This window comes from Oncorhynchus gorbuscha, unplaced genomic scaffold, assembly GCF_021184085.1.
Source record: "Oncorhynchus gorbuscha isolate QuinsamMale2020 ecotype Even-year unplaced genomic scaffold, OgorEven_v1.0 Un_scaffold_4885, whole genome shotgun sequence".
Taxonomy (NCBI): Eukaryota; Metazoa; Chordata; class Actinopteri; order Salmoniformes; family Salmonidae; genus Oncorhynchus; species Oncorhynchus gorbuscha.
In genome coordinates, this window is record NW_025748809.1 from 1 (window position 1) to 15,000 (window position 15,000).

At 47.9% G+C, this 15,000-nt stretch overlaps 1 pseudogene; it reads left to right on the forward strand.

The window, feature by feature from the left end:
- Positions 1-10,402: 10,402 nt before the first annotated feature.
- Positions 10,403-15,000, forward strand: part of LOC124028841 — an 8,064-nt pseudogene continuing 3,466 nt past the window's right edge.

The following is a 15,000-nucleotide window of genomic DNA, read 5'->3' on the forward strand; positions in this document are numbered from 1 at the left end:
AAAGTAGTGTCCTGCTCTGGTCTAAAGTAGTGTCCTGCTCTGGTCTAAAGTAGTGTCCTGCTCTGGTCTAAACTAGTGCTCTGGTCTAAACTAGTGCTCTGGTCTAAAATAGGGCCTTATGTGAATATGGTGCCATTTGGCATGCAGCAAATGATTTGTCCAAGTTTCCCAGACCACAAAATGGGCTCGACCTCCCCCGTACCCCATGCCCCACCCCAGACCAACATGAAAATGTGTAGCGACGGCTCGATTCAATCTCACGTGGCAACATTTGAAATGTTTTTTTTTTTTTTTTTTTTACAAAAGTAGGGACTCAGAGTTATAAAATGGTATATCAAACACTACAGTTAAGGAACAATGGGAAAGTAATTATGCTTTGAAAGTTGTATAAACTTGTGGCTCCGCTTTTGAGAAAATGGCCCTTTGAATGTTTTGGTATCTAGGGAAGAGCTCTTCTATGTCTCCACCCATTCAGCACCGTGCACACCCTCTTAAGCCTTAAGCCCCGCCCATTCAGCACCGTTCACACCCTCTTAAGCCTTAAGCCCCGCCCATTCAGCACCGTGCACACCCTCTTAAGCCTTAAGACCCGCCCACTCAGCACCGTTCACACCCCCTTAAGCCCCGCCCATTCAGCACCGTTCACACCCCCTTAAGCCCCGCCCATTCAGCACCGTTCACACCCTCTTAAGCCTTCAGCCCCACTCAGCACAGTTCACACCCTCTTAAGCCCCGCCCATTCAGCACCGGCCATTCAGCACCAGCCACACCCTCTTAAGCCCCGCCCATTCAGCACCGGCCACACCCTCTTAAGCCTTCAGCCCCACTCAGCACAGTTCACACCCTCTTAAGCCTTCAGCCCCACTCAGCACAGTTCACACCCTCTTAAGCCTTCAACCCCGTCCACTCAGCACCGTTCACACCCTCTTAAGCCCCGCCCATTCAGCACCGGCCATTCAGCACCGGCCACACCCTCTTAAGCCCCGCCCATTCAGCACAGGTCACACCCTCTTAAGCCCCGCCCATCTCTTTAAATCAAATCAAATGTATTTATATAGCCCTTCGTACATCAGCTGATATCTCAAAGTGCTCTACAGAAACCCAGCCTAAAACCCCAAACAGCAAGAAATGCGTGTGTAGAAGCACGGTGGCTAGGAAAAAAAGTTAAGTTAGCTGGCTAGCCAGTTCAAGTAATGACCATATCATATAAAATAAAGTTCAAATGCCACTCCTGTGCGACATACTCCCTGCTTTATGAAACGAGTCACAAATGTGGACCAGTCCGAGTGAGAACACTGTGTTTCACAGTTTATCATAACATAACAACACAGGTATTTAAATGAGGCCATTTGCAGTTGACTCGGCTAACTAGTCTGCAGGCTCTGGTGAGAGTCTGAATTTGTTTCTGTTTTAAATGAGCACCATCAAGTAAAGCTCGGCTAGACTAGTGTCTTTAACTGTTCTGTTCTGCCAGGCAGAAATAACTCGTTTTGAAAAGAACTCCGTTCTTAGTTCCGTTCTCTTGTAGAACCCGTCGGCGAGTTCTGTTCATTCTATTCCATTGGTTCTGCTAAAAGAGCAAGTTGAGGCTATACATCCCAAATGACACCCTATTCCCTATATAGTACACTACTATAGACCAGAGCCCTATTCCCTATATAGTACACTACTATAGACCAGAGCCCTATTCCCTATATAGTACACTACTATAGACCAGAAGCACTATACCCTATATAGTACACTACTATAGACCAGAGCCCTATTCCCTATATTGTACACTACTATAGACCAGAAGCACTATTCCCTATATTGTACACTACTATAGACCAGAAGCACTATTCCCTATATAATACACTACTATAGACCAGAAGCACTATTCCCTATATAATACACTACTATAGACCAGAAGCACTATTCCCTATATAATACACTACTATAGACCAGAAGCACTATTCCCTATATAGTACACTACTATAGACCAGATCACTATTCCCTATATTGTACACTACTATAGACCAGAAGCACTATTCCCTATATAGTACACTACTATAGACCAGAGCCCTATTCCCTATATAGTGGTACTACTATAGACCAGAAGCACTATTCCCTATATAGTACACTACTATAGACCAGAGCCCTATTCCCTATATAGAGCACTACTATAGACCAGAAGCACTATTCCCTATATAGTACACTACTATAGACCAGGGCCCTATTCCCTATATAGTGCACTACTTTAGACCAGGGCTGGCACCCTATTCCCTATATAGTGCACTACATTTAGACCAGGGCTGGCACCCTATTCCCAATATAGTGCACTACTTTAGACCAGGGCTATAAAATACAACCTCTTTAAGTTCCAAGTTTGTTACTTGAAATTTGTTTATTTGTCATATAAAAAGTGTAATGAAATGCTCAGGTCTACTTACAGGCTCGTCTCCCCACAATGCAATGCTCAGGTCTACTTACAGGTTAATCTCTCCACAATGCTCAGGTCTACTTACAGGTTCATCTCTCCACAATGCTCAGGTCTACTTACAGGTTCATCTCTCCACAATGCAATGCTCAGGTCTACTTACAGGTTCATCTCTCCACAATGCAATGCTCAGGTCTACTTACAGGTTAATCTCTCCACAATGCAATGCTCAGGTCTACTTACAGGTTAATCTCTCCACAATGCTCAGGTCTACTTACAGGCTCGTCTCCCCACAATGCAATGCTCAGGTCTACTTACAGGTTAATCTCTCCACAATGCTCAGGTCTACTTACAGGCTCATCTCCCCACAATGCAATGCTCAGGTCTACTTACAGGTTCATCTCTCCACAATGCTCAGGTCTACTTACAGGTTCATCTCCCCACAATGCAATGCTCAGGTCTACTTACAGGTTAATCTCTCCACAATGCAATGCTCAGGTCTACTTACAGGTTCATCTCTCCACAATGCAATGCTCAGGTCTACTTACAGGTTCATCTCTCCACAATGCAATGCTCAGGTCTACTTACAGGTTCATCTCTCCACAATGCAATATCAATAAGTGAATAATAATGAAAAAGTTAGATGAATAAAACTATGATATATATATAAAGGTGAGGGAGGGAGGCAGAGGGAGGGAGGCAGAGGGAGGGAGGCAGAGGGAGGGAGGCAGAGGGAGGGAGGCAGAGGGAGGGAGGCAGAGGGAGGGAGGGAGGCACACAAAGGAATTGAAGTAGAATATTCAATCTAGACCAATGTCTTCTATAGAAGGTGTGTATGCGATGCGGTACTGAATAATAATGAAAAAGTTAGATGAATAAAACTAAGATATATAATGATCCCGAAACACGCCACTGGCTTAATGTAAATATATAAATAATTAATTAATATTAGTCAAGGTTTTAACGACCCGGATGTATCCGGTTTTCAGGGAAATGGAAACGAGCCGATGTGATGTCACTTCCTCTTTTGGCCGTTAATAACAAGGTGACACGCCATCTTAACTCCTCCTCCACATTTACTGGATTGGTCGAAACAGTGCAGAAGAGAACCTCCCCCCGATTTTAGTAATTTTTTTTTTTTTTTATTCTCGTCAAGACCATAATTCAGGGGGATATCATCGTTTCCGACGTCTGTTTAGCTACGTTAGTGGCTTACATGTTCTTAGTGGGAAATCTGGTTCCTGTGTCGTTCCTCGGTCCTCTTGTCGACAGGCCAAATCGCTGCAGTATTCGGGGAAGGTGATTTTTAACCAGAGTTGAGGGCTGGCAGCACTGTTGGCCAGGAGGGGTAGCGGAGGTTTTCTGGACCTTTGTAGACTAACCATGATTCCACCAAAATGAGCCCTGAAATGTGTCCCAAATGGTACCCTATTCCCTATATAGTGCACTACTTTAGACCAGGGCTGGCACCCTATTCCCTATATAGTGCACTACTTTAGACCAGGACTGGCACCCTATTCCCTATATAGTGCACTACTTTAGACCAGGGCTGGCACCCTATTCCCCTACTTTAGACCAGGGCTGGCACCCTATTCCCTATATAGTGCACTACTTTAGACCAGGACTGGCACCTATTCCCTATATAGTGCACTACTTTAGACCAGGGCTGGCACCCTATTCCCTATATAGTGCACTACTTTAGACCAGGACTGGCACCCTATTCCCCTATATAGTGCACTACTTTAGACCAGGACTGGCACCCTATTCCCTATATAGTGCACTACTTTAGACCAAGGCTGGCACCCTATTCCCAATATAGTGCACTACTTTAGACCAGGACTGGCACCCTATTCCCTATATAGTGCACTACTTTAGACCAGGACTGGCACCCTATTCCCTATATAGTGCACTACTTTAGACCAGGGCTGGCACCCTATTCCCTATATAGTGCACTACTTTAGACCAGGACTGGCACCCTATTCCCTATATAGTGCACTACTTTAGACCAGGGCTGGCACCCTATTCCCTATATAGTGCACTACTTTAGACCAGGGCTGGCACCCTATTCCCTATATAGTGCACTACTTTAGACCAGGACTGGCACCCTATTCCCCTATATAGTGCACTACTTTAGACCAGGGCTGGCACCCTATTCCCTATATAGTGCACTACTTTAGACCAGGACTGGCACCCTATTCCCCTATATAGTGCACTACTTTAGACCAGGACTGGCACCCTATTCCCTATATAGTGCACTACTTTAGACCAAGGCTGGCACCCTATTCCCAATATAGTGCACTACTTTAGACCAGGACTGGCACCCTATTCCCTATATAGTGCACTACTTTAGACCAGGACTGGCACCCTATTCCCTACATAGTGCACTACTTTAGACCAGGACTGGCACCCTATTCCCCTATATAGTGCACTACTTTAGACCAGGACTGGCACCCTATTCCCTATATAGTGCACTACTTTAGACCAGGACTGGCACCCTATTCCCTATATAGTGCACTACTTTTGACTAGGACTGGCACCCTATTCCCTATATAGTGCACTACTTTTGACCAGGGCTGGCACCCTATTCCCTATATAGTGCACTACTTTAGACCAGGGCTGGCACCCTATTCCCTATATAGTGCACTACTTTAGACCAGGACTGGCACCCTATTTCCTATATAGTGCACTACTTTAGACCAGGGCTGGCACTATTCCCTATATAGTGCACTACTTTAGACCAGGGCTGGCACCCTATTCCCTATATAGTGCACTACTTTAGACCAGGACTGGCACCCTATTCCCTATATAGTGCACTACTTTAGACCAGGACTGGCACCCTATTCCTATATAGTGCACTACTTTAGACTAGGACTGGCACCCTATTCCCTATATAGTGCACTACTTTTGACCAGGGCTGGCACCCTATTCCCTATATAGTGCACTACTTTAGACCAGGGCTGGCACCCTATTCCCTATATAGTGCACTACTTTAGACCAGGACTGGCACCCTATTCCCTATATAGTGCACTACTTTAGACCAGGACTGGCACCCTATTCCCAATATAGTGCACTACTTTAGACCAGGACTGGCACCTATTCTCTATATAGTGCACTACTTTAGACCAGGACTGGCACCTATTCCTATATAGTGCACTACTTTAGACCAGGACTGGCACCCTATTCCCTATATAGTGCACTACTTTAGACCAGGACTGGCACCCTATTCCTATATAGTGCACTACTTTAGACCAGGACTGGCACCCTATTCCCTATATAGTGCACTACTTTAGACCAAGGCTGGCACCCTATTCCCTATATAGTGCACTACTTTAGACCAAGGCTGGCACCCTATTCCCTATATAGTGGCACTCCTTTTACCCAGACTCTATAGACACTGTTCAAGTAGTGTACTACCAAGCCTAAAGGGTGCCATTTGAGACAGTAGTAGCCCAGTCTGGATGGAAACTTATTCAACAACTTTTGACATATTTTACTGTAACTTGATATGTAGAGCTACAAAGACCAGCTACCGCAGAGCAGAAGCAGAGACAGAGACAGAATAGCATTCTGTGGCACTTACTTACTTCAGAGAGGGAGAGAGAGAGTGGGAGGGTTTGAAGAGTGGGATGGAGGGAGGAGAGGAAGAGAGTGGGAGTGAGAGGAAGAGAGTGGGAGTGAGAGGAAGAGAGTGGGAGTGAGAGGAAGAGAGTGGGAGTGAGAGGAAGAGAGTGGGAGTGAGAGGAAGAGAGTGGGAGTGAGTGAGTGTGGGAGGGAGTGAGGGAGTGAGTGAGTGTGGGAGGGAGTGAGTGAGTGTGGGAGGGAGTGAGTGAGTGTGGGAGGGAGTGAGTGAGTGTGGGAGGGAGTGTGTGAGTGTGGGAGGGAGTGAGTGTGTGAGTGAGTGTGGGAGGGAGTGAGTGTGTGAGTGAGTGTGGGAGGGAGTGAGTGTGTGAGTGAGTGTGGGAGGGAGTGAGTGAGTGAGTGTGGGAGGGAGTGAGTGAGTGTGGGAGGGAGTGAGTGAGTGAGTGTGGGAGGGAGTGAGTGTGGGAGTGTGGGAGGGAGGGAGTGTGGGAGGGAGGGAAGGAGGGAGTGGGGAATGAGAGAGAGGGAGGGTTTGAAGAGGGGGAGGGAGGGAGAGATAGAGACAGACTGAGACATACAAAAAAAATGTGTTTTCTGTCCTAAATGTTTTATCTTGTCAAAAGCCCAAGAGTCAAAGGGTATCTGATATTGACCAAGTGAGACATGTTATGTATGTGACATGTTATGGCACTCAGATCTCCTACAGGGCACAACATTTAACAACATTTAACAACATCAACATTTAACAACATTTAACAACATTTAACAACATTTAACAAAGAGAGAGAGGGGGGGTTAGAAGAGAGATAGGAGAGATGGAGACACAGACATTTAACAAAGAGAGAGAGGGAGGGTTAGAAGAGAGATAGGAGACAGACTGAGACATTTAACAAAGAGAGAGAGGGAGGGTTAGAAGAGATAGGAGACAGACTGAGACATTTAACAAAGAGAGAGAGATAGGAGGTTAGAAGAGAGATAGGAGAGATGGAGACAGACTGAGACATTTAACAAAGAGAGAGAGGGAGGGTTAGAGATAGGAGACAGACTGAGACATTTAACACGGGTGATGTTCACCCTGTTATATATTCTACTACACACACACACACCAACACACACACACCCATTTGCCTTCTAAATCTCCCCTGTCTATCACTATAATATAAACCATCTTTTCCGTTTTTTTCTAGTTCTGTGATTGGCTGAAATCTGTCATCCGGGATCATAGGAGTGTTCGCTGACGGCGTTCCTGGGAATTCTGTCTATTCTCAGTCTGGGAATGTCTCCTTACACCATGCTTCCCACCCTCCTCATCCCCTTCACCCTCTGGATGGCAGGCTGATACCTGGGAATTCTGTCTATTCTCAGTCTGGGAATGTCTCCTTACACCATGCTTCCCACCCTCCTCATCCCCTTCACCCTCTGGATGGCAGGCTGATACCTGGGAATTCTGTCTATTTTCAGTCTGGGAATGTCTCCTTACACCATGCTTCCCACCCTCCTCATCCCCTTCACCCTCTGGATGGCAGGCTGATACCTGGGAATTCTGTCTATTCTCAGTCTGGGAATGTCCCCTTACACCATGCTTCCCACCCTCCTCATCCCCTTCACCCTCTGGATGGCAGGCTGATACCTGGGAATTCTGTCTATCCTCAGTCTGGGAATGTCCCCCTCCTCATCCCCTTCACCCTCTGGATGGCAGGCTGATACCTGGGAATTCTGTCTATTCTCAGTCTGGGAATGTCCCCCTCCTCATCCCCTTCACCCTCTGGATGGCAGGCTGATACCTGGGAATTCTGTCTATCCTCAGTCTGGGAATGTCCCCCTCCTCATCCCCTTCACCCTCTGGATGGCAGGCTGATACCTGGGAATTCTGTCTATCCTCAGTCTGGGAATGTCCCCCTCCTCATCCCCTTCACCCTCTGGATGGCAGGCTGATACCTGGGAATTCTGTCTATCCTCAGTCTGGGAATGTCCCCTTACACCACGCTTCCCAATTCTGTCACCAGGGGTGGGGTCAGGGTCACCATTGGGGTCACGGTCAGGGTCACCATATCCCAACTCTCCCTGAGACCCCCGCAGGAAGTGGGGTCATGGTCACCATATCCCAACTCCCCCTGAGACCCCCGCAGGAAGTGGGGTCATGGTCCCCCTGAGACACCCCCGGAGTGGGATCACCATCACCATATCCCACTTCCTCCGAGTGGGGTCCCCATTGTACAATTATCAATTAGTGAAGTGCCTTGCTCAAGGGCACAGCAACAGATTGTTCACCTACTCAGGTCCGGTATTCAGACCAGCGACCTTTCGGTTACTTGCCCAACACTCTGACCGCTAGCATTACGACTTCGTTCAAACAGTAGCCTCATGTCTCTCAATATGTTTCATACCACAAAAACACATTGACCTTTGCGATTGTACCCATCTCTAACATTGACCTTTCTCTAACCATGATATTTTGTACAGAATGTCTTTCTTTTTTTTGTATTACATTGTAAAACTTTATACAGTTTTTGTTGTGTAAATAAATACCTGAATCATTAAACACTGTAGTGTGCTGATTCTGGCCTGTGTGTGACTGACAAAACGGCTCGGTTACTGTCTCACTGTAACTGTAGACGTGCCTCAATTCTCTGTCTCTCTCACTCTGTCTCTGTCTTTCTCTCTCTCTCTGTCTTTCTCTCTTTCTGTCTCTGTCTCTGTCTGTCTCTCTCTGTGTCTCTCTCTCTCTGTCTCTGTCTTTCTCTCTCTCTCTGTCTTTCTCTCTTTCTGTCTCTGTCTCTGTCTGTCTCTCTCTGTGTCTCTCTCTCTCTGTCTCTCTCTCTGTGTCTCTCTCTGTGTCTCTCTCTGTGTCTCTCTCTCTGTGTCTCTGTCTCTTTCTCTCTCTCTCTCTCTCTCTCTCTCTCTGTCTGTGTCTCTCTCTCTCTCTGTCTGCGTCTCTCTCTCTCTGTCTCTCTGTTTCTCTCTCTCTCTGTTTCTCTGTTTCTCTCTCTCTGTCTCTCTCTCTAACAAAATTCCAGTATCTTTCCCAGAATTCCCCGGTGTTCCAGAAACCCCTGAGCTGACAAGGTAAAAATCTGTCCTGCCCCTGAACAGGCAGTTAACCCCACTGTTCCTAGGCCGTCATTGAAAATAAGAATGTGTTCTTAACTGACTTGCCTGGTTAAATAAATTAAGGTTAAATAAAAATATCCTCCTTGTTAAATTCCCGGTTAAAGGAGAAGAGGAATCCTCCAGCCAGGCTTTCTGGAAAACCAGGGAGTTTTTTTGGGGAAAGGTACCGTAATTTTTTCAGCCCTACAGTTATGATGCATTATGGGGAAATAAAATGTATATGTTGTCTAGTCTGGTCCCAGATCTGTTTGTGCTGTCTTGCCAACTCCTATTGCCATAGTTACTAAACAGCAGATCTGGGATCAGGCTACATTGACCAGAGCCATAGGCCATGGGTCAAACATAATGGGCTAATATAGGGATTAGGGTGTAATTTCAGACCTTGTATTTAGCATTGGGAAATAATACCATTGTTCTGTTAAGCTTATATACATGCTGCTTCATAATCCAAATCTGTTTACGTAACAACTGGCACCCTATTCCCTACATAGTGCACTACTTTAGACCAGGGCCCTATGGCACCCTATTCCCTACATAGTGCACTACTTTAGACCAGGGCCCTATGGAACCCTATTCCCTACATAGTGCACTACTTTAGACCAGGGCCCTATGGCACCCTATTCCCTACATAGTGCACTACTTTGGCCAGAGCCCTATGGCACCATGTTCCCTACATAGTGCACTACTTTAGACCAGGACCTAATATGTGGAGTAGGGTGCCACTTGTGATGCAGACTTTCTTTGTTATTGATGAAATACTCAGCAAAAGTGTCCACATCACTTTAATCCACAGCTCTGGTCCAAGGCGTTACATCGAAGCTCAGTGTCAACAAGCCACATGAAACGCCCTGGACCAGAGCTATCTAATCTGCAGCTGTGAGTAGGAGGTGTCCTTAAGCACAGATCTAGGATCAGTTTACAGGCTCAGTCAAATCCTAGACTTGATCATTTTGGGGAAGGATAAACTGACCTTAGATCAGTGGTTAGGGCTAATTCCTTCAGCTCCACCTACCTGTCGAGAGGCTGAACTAATAAAACGATCCTGGTAGCCAACTCTCCCCCTCTCTCTCTCTATCCACATTCTGTCTCTCTGTTTCTCAGTCAACTCTCCCCCTCTCTCTCTCTCTCTCACTCTCTATCCACACTGTCTCTCCGTTTCTCAGTCAACTCTCCCCCTCTCTCTCTCTATCCACACTCTGTCTCTCCGTTTCTCAGTCAACTCCCCTCTCTCTCTCTCTCTCTCTCTCTCTCTCTCTCTCTCTCTCTCTCTCTCTCTCTCTCTCTCTCTCTATCCACACTCTGTCTCTCCGTTTCTCAGTCAACTCTCCACCTCACCTCCTAAAACATTCCGTCCGTCTCTCCAGTCCTCTCCTCCTCTCTTCTCCTCCCACCCTTCTCTCGTCCTCTCTTCTCCTCCTCCGTGTCAGGACCATGTTTCCTCTGACGTTCCTCGGCCTGCTGTTCATCACCGCACGGACAGATGACAAGAAAAAGAAGGGGGAAAACCAGGCGGCGAGCAAAGAGGAAGCTCCATCGAAGTACGACTCCATGTTCCAGAGAGGAGACCTGCTGGAGGTAGAAGTAGAAAAACTTTCATGTAGTCAAATGTCCCAATTGACCCCCTATTCCCTTCATAGTTGGCCCATAGGGCTCACATCTGGTCTATAGTAGTGCACTATATAGGGAATAGGGTCTATAGTAGTGCTCTATATAGGGAATAGGGTCTATAGTAGTGCTCTATATAGGGAATAGGGCTCTGGTCTATAGTAGTGTTACTGTATAGGGAATAGGGTTCTGGTCTAAAGTAGTGTACTATATAGGGAGTAGGGCTCTGGTCTATAGTAGTTAACTATATAGGGAATAGGGCTCTAGTCTAAAGTAGTGCACTATATAGGGAATAGGGCTCTGGTCTATAGTATTGTACTATATAGGGAGTAGGGCTCTGGTCTATAGTAGTTAACTATATAGGGAATAGGGCTCTGGTCTATAGTAGTGTTACTGTATTGGGAATAGGGCTCTGGTCTAAAGTAGTGTACTATATAGTGAATAGGGCTCTGGTCTATAGTATTGCACTATAGGGAATAGGGCTCTGGTCTATAATAGTGTACTATATAGGGAATAGGGTTCTGGTCTATAGTAGTTAACTATATAGGGAATAGGGCTCTGGTCTATAGTAGTACCACTATATAGGGAATAGGGCTCTGGTCTATAGTAGTACCACTATATATAGGGAATAGGGCTCTGGTCTAAAGTAGTACCACTATAGGGAATAGGGTGCCAGCCTGGTCTAAAGTAGTACCACTATATAGGGAATAGGGCTCTGGTCTAAAGTAGTACCACTATATAGGGAATAGGGTGCCAGCCCTGGTCTAAAGTAGTACCACTATATAGGGGAATAGGGTGCCATTTGGGACACTAACTGTATTTATTATTTATTCAGGTACCCGGACGTTGTTCACTCATTTGGGATCTACCTGGGCGGCGGCAGGGTGGCTCACCTGATACCTGACATACTACCTGTGTTGTCAGATGATGAGAGGCTATCAGAGAGATGGTCACCAATAACAGACTGATACTGGGGTCATCGCTAAGGTGAGGAGGGGGAGGGGAGTATGTGGTGGGGTGGGGTAGTGTGTGGTGTTGGGGTGGGGGGTAGTGTGTGGTGTTGGGGGTGGGGGTAGTGTGTGGTGTTGGGGGTGGGGTAGTGTGTGGGGTGGGGGGTAGTGTGGTGTTGGGGGTGGGGGTAGTGTGTGGTGTTGGGGGTGGGGTGGGGTAGTGTGTGGTGTTGGGGTGGGGTGGGGTAGTGTGTGGTGTTGGGGTGGGGTGGGGTAGTGTGTGGTGTTGGGGTGGGGGGTAGTGTGTGGTGTGGGGGGGTAGTGTGTGGTGTTGGGGTGGGGGTGGGGAGGTAGTGTGTGGGGTGGGGGTGGGAGGTAGTGTGTGGTGTTGGGGTGGGGAGGAGTGTGTGGTGTTGGGGTAGTGTGTGGTGTTGGGGTGGGGGGTAGTGTGGTGTTGGGGTGGGGAGGTAGTGTGTGGTGTTGGGGTGGGAGGTAGTGTGTGGTGTTGGGGTGGGGAGGTAGTGTGTGGTGTTGGGGTGGGGTGGTGTGGTGTTGGGGTGGGGTAGTGTGTGGTGTTGGGGTGGGGTAGTGTGTGGGTGTTGGGGTGGGGTGTATGTGGTGTTGGGGGTGGGGTAGTATGTGGTGTTGGGGTGGGGGGGGTAGTGTGGTGTTGGGGTGGGGGGGTAGTGTGTGGTGTTGGGGTGGGGGTAGTGTGTGGTGTTGGGGTGGGGGGTAGTGTGTGGTGTTGGGGTGGGGGGGTAGTGTGTGGTGTTGGGGTGGGGTAGTGTGTGGTGTTGGGGTGGGGTGAGTGTGTGGTGTTGGGGTGGGGGGTAGTGTGTGGGGTGGGGTAGTGTGGTGTTGGGGTGGGGTGGTGTGTGTTGTTGGGGAGGGTAGTGTGTGGTGTTGGGGTGAGGGTAGTTTGGGGTGGGGTAGTGTGTGGTGTTGGGGTGGGGTAGTATGTGGTGTTGGGGTGGGGGGGTAGTGTGTGGTGTTGGGGTGGGGTGAGTATGTGGTGTTGGGGTGGGGGTAGTGTGTGGTGTCAATCACCACCTTCCGGAGACACCTGAAACCCCACCTCTTTAAGGAATACCTAGGATAGGATAAGTATTCCCTCTTCCCCCCTTTAAGTTTTAGATGCACTATTGTAAAGTGACTGTTCCACTGGATGTCATAAGGTGAATGCACCAATTTGTAAGTCGCTCTGGATAAGAGCGTCTGCTAAATGACTTAAATGTAATGTAAAATGTAATGTGTCTGATGATAAGGAGGCTATAATCACTACCATAACAGGTGTGTGTGTGTGTGTGTGTGTGTGTGTGTGTGTGTGTGTGTGTGTGTGTGTGTGTGTGTGTGTGTGTGTGTGTGTGTGTGTGTGTGTGTGTGTGTGTGTGTGTGTGTGTGTGTGTGTGTGTGTGTGTGTGTGTGTGTGTGTGTGTGTGTGTGTGTGCGCGTGCACGTGTGTGTGTGTGTGTGTGTGTGTGTGTGTGCGAGAGAATGCCAGTAACTCCTCTCCTCCGTCCTCAGTGTGCCAGTGTGAGGGTGGACACTGTGGAGGACTTTGCCTACGGCTCAGAGATAATTGTGAACCCCATGGACAAGGTACAGTGAACACAGCAGAATGAACCTCTACTGCCTGGTTCCACCCTGGTCGATACTCTGTTAAACTGCCTGGTTCCACCCTGGTCGATACTCTGTTAAACTGCCTGGTTCCACCCTGGTCGATACTCTGTTAAACTGCCTGGTTCCACCCTGGTCGATACTCTATGTTAAACTGCCTGGTTCCACCCTGGTGATACTCTATTTAAACTGCTGGTTCCACCCTGGTCGATACCCTATGTTAAACTGCCTGGTTCCACCCTGGTCGATACTCTGTTAAACTGCCTGGTTCCACCTGGTCGATACCCTATGTTAAACTGCCTGGTTCCACCCTGGTCGATACCCTATGTTAAACTGCCTGGTTCCCACCCTGGTCGATACTCTATGTTAAACTGCCTGGTTTACCTGGTCGATACTCTGTTAAACTGCCTGGTTCCACCCTGGTGATACCCTATGTTAAACTGCCTGGTTCCACCTGAGTCGATACTCTATGTTAAACTGCCTGGTTCCACTGGTCGATACTCTGTTAAACTGCCTGGTTCCACCCTGGTCGATACTCTATGTTAAACTGCCTGGTTTCCACCCTGGGTCATTCTCTATGTTAAACTGCCTGGTTCACCCCTGTTTCGATACTCTGTTAAACTGCCTGGTTCCATCCTGGTCGATACTCTATATTAAACTGCCTGGTTCCCACCCTGGTCGATACTCTATGTTAAACTGCCTGGTTCCATCCTGTCTGTACCTCCTGTTAAACTGCCTCTGTCTCCAGGTGTCTGGCCTCTGTCTATCAGGTGTCTGTACCTCTGTCTATCAGGTGTCTGTACCTCTGTCTAGAGGTGTCCCTCTGTTAAACTGCCTGGTTCCACCTCTGTCTTGCAGGTGTCTGTACCTCAGTCTACCAACTGTCTGGACCTTGTCTACCAGGTGTCTGTACCTCTGTCTACCAGGTGTCTTACCTCTGTCCTGGTGTCTGTACCTCTGTCGAGGCAGGTGTCTGTACCTCAGTCTAAATCTGTACCTCCTCTACCAGGTGTTCCTCCATCTACCAGGTGTCTGTACCTCCTCTATGTTAAGTCTGCCTCAGTCTACCAGGTGTCTCTATGTTAAACTGCCTCGTTCTCATCCTGTCTGTACCTCTGTCTACCAGGTGTCTGTACCTCTGTCTACCAGGTGTCTGTACCTCTGTCTATCAGGTGTCTGTACCTCTGTCTATCAGGTGTCTGTACCTCTGTCTAGCAGGTGTCTGTACCTCTGTCTAGCAGGTGTCTGTACCCTCAGTCTATTTGTCCAGGTGTCTGTACCTCTGTCTACCAGGTGTCTGTACCTCTGTCTAGCAGGTGTCTGTACCTCAGTCCACCAGGTGTCTGTACCTCTGTCTACCAGGTCTGTACCTCTCGGTGTTCACCTCTGTCTACCAGGTGTCTGTCTGATCTGCAGGTGTCTACCTCTGTCTACCAGGTGTCTGTACCTCCTGTCTACCCAGGTGTCTGTACCTCAGTCTACCAGGTGTCTGTACCTCTGTCTACCAGGTGTCTGTACCTCTGTCTACCAGGTGTCTGTACTCTGTCTACCAGGTATCTACCTCTGTCTAGCAGGTGTCTGTACCTCAGTCTACCAGGTGTCTGTACCTCTGTCTACCAGGTGTCTGTCCACCTCATCTGTCTACCAGGTGTCTGTACCTTTGTCTACCAGGTGTCTGTACCTCTGTCTACCAGGTGTCTGTACCTCTGTCTACCAGGTGTC